Consider the following 6,000-nt stretch of genomic DNA (forward strand, 5'->3'; position numbering starts at 1 on the left):
CGCGAGCGTGCGCGCTGGAATATAGTTCGCGCTTGTTTCCTTGAAAAAACGGGACTAGTTCGTCATTTAGTGCAAAGCCGCAGGCGCTGCGGCTGAGGTAAATTGCGAAGAAAACCCCTCCTTGGGCCTGTAACGATTGTTTGAGTACATAATGAGAACCGATTAAATATGCTACGTGGGCAAGAAGGCGTGGAAAATGGAAGTTTACGGAAACGGAAAACAAGGTCGGCATTAGCGAAGGCATAACAAAATAGACCACTCAACTCTGAACCGAGCTCAGCAACGACCTCGGGGATTTAACAAAAGTTGAATTCGTCAAAAGCAGCCGTACCACGCAAAATAGAGACACAGCTGGAGATTCTTTAAAAATTCTGTCGTCTGCTCGCGTGTTTCTCAGTGCGAGAATCGTCTGCTATGGCGTGTATTCCTACGCGCGAGCACAAGAAAATAGTTCGCGCTTGTTTATCGCGCTTCGTTTGTCGTCTGCCCGCGTCTCTCGGACTTCGTTATTTTCTCTTTTTTTCTCTCTCTTTCTTTCGTTCTTTCTCTTGTCTCCAGAATCCCGATCGCAGCAGCTCTGAGGCACGATTCGGAACTCGCCCGTGCGCGCCGCTTGGCGCCCCTCCACACTTGAGAGGGCCCGCCAGAAAACAGCTGTTGGCAGGCGTTCTCGCCAGCACGCCTAACTTGCGCGCAACATTTATTCCGCGCCAGACGACTGACACCTCCTCGAAGGAACGCCTGCGTGTCAGTGTTTGTTTTTCGTTTTCTTGCGAGCTCATAACCGCCGCTTATGCTGTCGCTGTACCTTAGCCTGCTGCTCGCTCGGCTCCAGCGTTGGCAGCCGTTGCTGGGCGGCAGCAGCTCGACTAACAAACTGGTCGTTCTTACCTTTTTTTTTATTGCGTAAGCTTGACGTCACAGCGGTGCCACTGTCGGGTTGTCTGGCATTTCATACACTCACCTACCACAGCCGTTCTTAGCGCATAGTTAACCAAGCGAAAATTCCTGCCTCTCGGGACGAGAACGCCATTTAGAGGGAAAACAGGAACGATGCACCTATAGTATATGGTATTGAGCGCAACAGCACGAAATATTACCGGTGAATTGTCTAAATATTGCACTTACCGTAGCGTCATCGTCGTCACTGTCCGGCGTAGGCAACATTCCCTGACCATATGGCAATGAGGATACCATACTGCTACGATAACGTTGCGATACTGTTAGACACGACGTTACAATACTGCGCGACGTATTTGCATATGGGTTGGCTTTCTCAGCAAGATTTTGTAGTAAAACTCCAAGCAATTTTCCCACACTTAAACGTCGTCAAACTATGCGCGATATTTCGCAACGGGACACTTACCCCGTCACCACCGCCCCCGTCTGGTAATCTCAGATGAGCAACATATTTCATCTAACAAACTCGAATATATGTTATACGAAACCTCGTATGTTTGCATAAATATCACGTAGTTATTAAACGCGGCATACATTGTCAGTACGATATTTAAAAAGTGTGCAAAACAGCACCAATATCAAGCAACAGTTTGTGCAGCTGGGTACCGGTGGCGAAGTCGTATTAAAAGAAACCGGTTGTAATACAGAATGCATCTGAGCTATAGCTCAGATGCATTCCATGCATGTGCTATGGTGGCACAAATAATTGACCAAGTAACGAACAGCAGTGTTTATGGTGTGCGTACTTCTTGCTCCTCTCAATGTGAACGTCGGTATGTGAGTCGGCTGAAAAAACACACGCCCCAAACCATATACCAACGCCGGCAGAAGAAATACGTGAAATGCGCGAAAGAAATGCGCTGGTTGGTACAAAGGATATACTGAATACACTCAAATGAGCGGCAGAAAGAACATAGGGAACACAATACTACAGCTGGCAGAAAGAGTACACGCAACGCACTGATAGTGTCTGCAGAAAGAACGCTCGCAACACACTGCCATTATTGACAAAAACAAGGCATTAAAAACAACGCAAGAGTCGGTAGCACAAGCAACAATCTGCCAGGGGGACAAAATGAAGACCTGAGCCCCACTGCCAAGAATTAGCACATGCAACACACTGCCAGGGTTGGTCGAAAGAACACGTGCATGCGACACAATGCCAGATTGGCCGAACGAAGATGCTGGGCAGGAAGAATACATGCAACTCAAGGCCAGGTTTGGCAGAGATAACCATGCGTTATACTACCAGGGTGGACAGAACAAACGCATGCAACGCACTAACAGGATCAACAGAAATAACATGCGAGTCACACTGCCAGTGTCGACAGACTGCTAAGGTCGAAAGAAAGCACATACACAACCCATTGCTAGAGTCAGGTTTCAATGTCAGGGTTGCCAGAACGAACACATGGTCGAAGAAAAAAACACGCGCAACATTACCAAGGAAGCCAAAAGTACGCATGCAACACACTGCCAGAATCAACGGAAAGAACACATGCAACACACCGCCAGACTCAACATAAATATCACATGTGTCACACTGCCAATGTCCATAAATATAACACTCGCAACGCACTCTAAAGGTCGACCTAAAACACGTACATAATACAGTGACAGGGTCACTGTGTTGTGTACGTGTACGTGTCAGTGACAGGGTTTCCAAATGAAGACAAGGTCAGCAGAAAAAAACGCGCAACAAGACCAGGATTACAAGAAAGTACACGTGCAACACACTGTCATGGTTGGCAGAAAGAACAGCTGCAGCAAGCTGTCGGTGCACAAACAAAAAACACACAATGCACTGTGAAGGCTGGCTGGAATGACATATGAGCATTGGCAGTATTGACAGAAAAAGCACATGCAACACACCACCTGGATCAGCCGAAGAAACCCATACAATGCAATACCAGAGTTGGCAGAAAGATAACATGCAGTGGAGTGCCAGGGTTGGCAGAATAAACACATGCAACACAAAGCTTCAACCAGCAGAAAGAGCACATGCAATACAATACCAGAGTTGGCAGATAGAAAACGTGCAGCGGAGTAGGAGAGTCGGCAGAAGAAACGTATGCAACATACTGTCAGGATTGGCAGCCAAAACTCATGACAGACACTGCAAGGGTCTGCACAAACAACACATGTAACAACTGCCGGGGTCGAAAGATAGACCACGCGCCATGCAATGTCCGGGTCTCTAGAAAGAACACTTGCAACACGTACACTGTCAGTGTAGGCCGAAAGAGCACACGCAATACATGGTTAGGGTCAACTGGCAAAACACATTCATCAAGCTGCCAGGTACCGCAGAACTAGTACACGCAACACACTGCCAGGATCAGTAGAAAGATCTCATGCAGCACATTGCCAGGATAGGCAGAAAGAACACACGCAAACGCTGTCGGGGTTAGTAAAAAAACAACACATGTAATGCATGGTTAGGGTTGGCAGAAAAAACACATGAAATAGGACCCCAGGATTGGCAGAAAGCATGCGTGCAACCCACTGCCTGGGTTCGCAAAAGGAACCCATGCAACAGGTTGCTAGATTTACTCATGTGATAAATGCCAGGGTGTGCACAAAGAAATCATGCAACATAATGCCATGGTTGGCCGTAAGAACACGCGGATCATGCTGCCAGTGTCGACAGAAATCGTCCTGTAGGGGTCGGCAGAAAGCACATCTGCAACACAATGCAAGGATTGCCGAATGTACACACGCAACACACTCTCAGCATCGGCAGAAAGAACACGCACAACATTGCCAGGATTGACAGAAAGCAGACACGCAGCACATTGCCAGGATCAACAGAAATAAGAAATGCAACACACTTTCCGAGTCGACGAAAAGAAGCGCTAAACAATTCTGCAGCAAGTACATACGCAACCGAATATCAGGGTTGGCATAAACAACCCACAGAACAAACTTCCGGGATCAGCGAAAAAGAACACATGCAACAGAATGCCAAAGATAACAGAAATAACATATGCAGCATTTTGCCAGGGCCGGAAGCAAACGCGCGAAAATGCCAGTATTGGCAGAAATTGCACGTGAAAAACACTGTCACGCACGGCAGAAAGAACGCATGAAACAGACTGTCTGGATCAACAGAAATAACACATGCAACGCGTTGCTGTGGTAGGCAAAAATGATGCAACGTACTGCCAGTCTTCGAAAAAAGCACATTTAACGTATTGCTATAGGGTAATCACAAAATACATCCAACACACTGCCACGGTCACTGCCACACTGCCAGGGACACTGTGAAAGACAATGTTAGGAATGCAAAGATTCAATCAAATACGGCGAAACAGGGCTCATAAAATAATTTTCACTAACAAAAAGAAACGGCTACATAGCAGGAAGAAACAATCTATGTATAGCATAAAATTTGCAGATGGCGGAGGACACCGGACCAATTCTAAAAGATAAATCTTTAAGGCTCCTAATCCATCATACACTTAGTGAAAAGGGACTAGTAGAGCACGACTTCTTACTGGTGGGGAATAGGAAGTGTCGCTATTCATATAAATTTGGTGCAGATGGTTCCAGAGCGCAGCATAATTGCTCACCTCTTGAACCTAGCAGTACTTTGTTTTCACCCGCCTTTCTTTTTTGCCGTCCGCATCGTCGTTATTGCAGTAAAACTTCATCTTGGGTGAGTTTATTGATACGTATTGAAGCCATAATAGCAAAGAAACACGGACAAAGAACAGGGCAAGACACCAGGAGCACTAAAGAATAACATGCAAAAGGGCCCCCTGTACTGGAAAGGTAACGTAGTAAACCTTCTTGGGTGAGTTGGTTGATACTATGGCTTCAATACATCCTCACTACGTTGTCGTGCCTGTAAATTCCGGCTGTGATATGCGCTGGCGGGCGCAAAATCCCGTGTCGTATTCAACGCGAGCCAATACTCCAAGCAGTTGGAAAGTTTCGTTCACGTCGACGTCACGATCGAGCGCGTTGAGCGTCCGCTTCGAGCCTGCCGCACGCGTCCTCGCTTAGATGACTACGACGCTGTACGGTTGGTTGCCCAATTTGCGATGCCCGCGATGCCTATAATCGACGGTATCCGGCGTCCCTGATGTGCCGCGTCGTCGGCCCGGCCACATACGGCTCGCGGCGTATACTGCTCTGCGCTACGGCCCGTTACTTCAAAAACCGGTGCACACGGTTAGCCGGGTTTTCTCGTTCCTGTAAACAAATGTTGTTCTCTCCCCCACTCTAAGCAACACGCACTCTGGCACTAAGCTTGAGATCCTGATTTCATTGTTCAAGTATACTTCAGACCGCGCACATTCTTGAGTAATCGGTCAACTGGTGCGAGTAGTATATTTCATATCTCAGGGAAAATGTTTAAATTCTAGCACCTGTAGCAAGCAATATCTATATTAGAGCCGTAGAGTTTTGCGCACATATTGCCCAGAAGATGCTAACTTTTCAGCAGCTTGAAGCTCAAGTTCGTACCTCACCACCAAAAGCAAATGTTATTCTACAAATTTCTTCCGTATGAAAGTCTAAAGCTCACAAGATACGTTTGCAGAAAGCTCACTTTAATTTCATACATTGCTTATGCGTGTTTTGCAGAAGTCTTTACATATTAGCGGTGCACTTGATTTCGGTGCATAATGCCAGTTTTGTCCACGTTGCATAGTCTTTAATTCGGGTGCCTCATAATCAGATGGTGGTTTTGGTACGTAAACCCGCTTATTTTTTTTTTTAATAGTCTGGCGCGTTTGACAGAACTGTAATATATGTTTTCGTTTCGGAGTTAGAGAATCGTAAACTTTGCGCTTCATCTGTTCTAAATGTTTTCGATTTCCTGCAGTTTCCTAAATAAACAATCGAACGCTTAAATAAACGAAATCTGCTCCAACCAGTCGCGATATTTGAACTTTCACTTCTAAGCGCAACAAACCTCATCAACGTTCGTTCCGAGGAAGCCAAGAAAAACAATTTCTTCATTACGTCGGGTTTAAAAAGGGGCTCCTCAACGCCCCATAATTCCCCGAGCAGCCTTTACGCAGCGTCTTCAGG

The 6,000-nt window shown here is 46.5% G+C and overlaps 1 protein-coding gene across 1 annotated transcript in view; it reads left to right on the forward strand.

The window, feature by feature from the left end:
* The window catches only part of LOC119453350 (probable aconitate hydratase, mitochondrial), a 327,347-nt gene that overhangs the window by 104,942 nt on the left and 216,405 nt on the right, over nucleotides 1-6,000 (forward strand). The window lies entirely within an intron of this gene.

The sequence above is a fragment of the Dermacentor silvarum genome, chromosome 5 (assembly GCF_013339745.2).
Source record: "Dermacentor silvarum isolate Dsil-2018 chromosome 5, BIME_Dsil_1.4, whole genome shotgun sequence".
Taxonomy (NCBI): Eukaryota; Metazoa; Arthropoda; class Arachnida; order Ixodida; family Ixodidae; genus Dermacentor; species Dermacentor silvarum.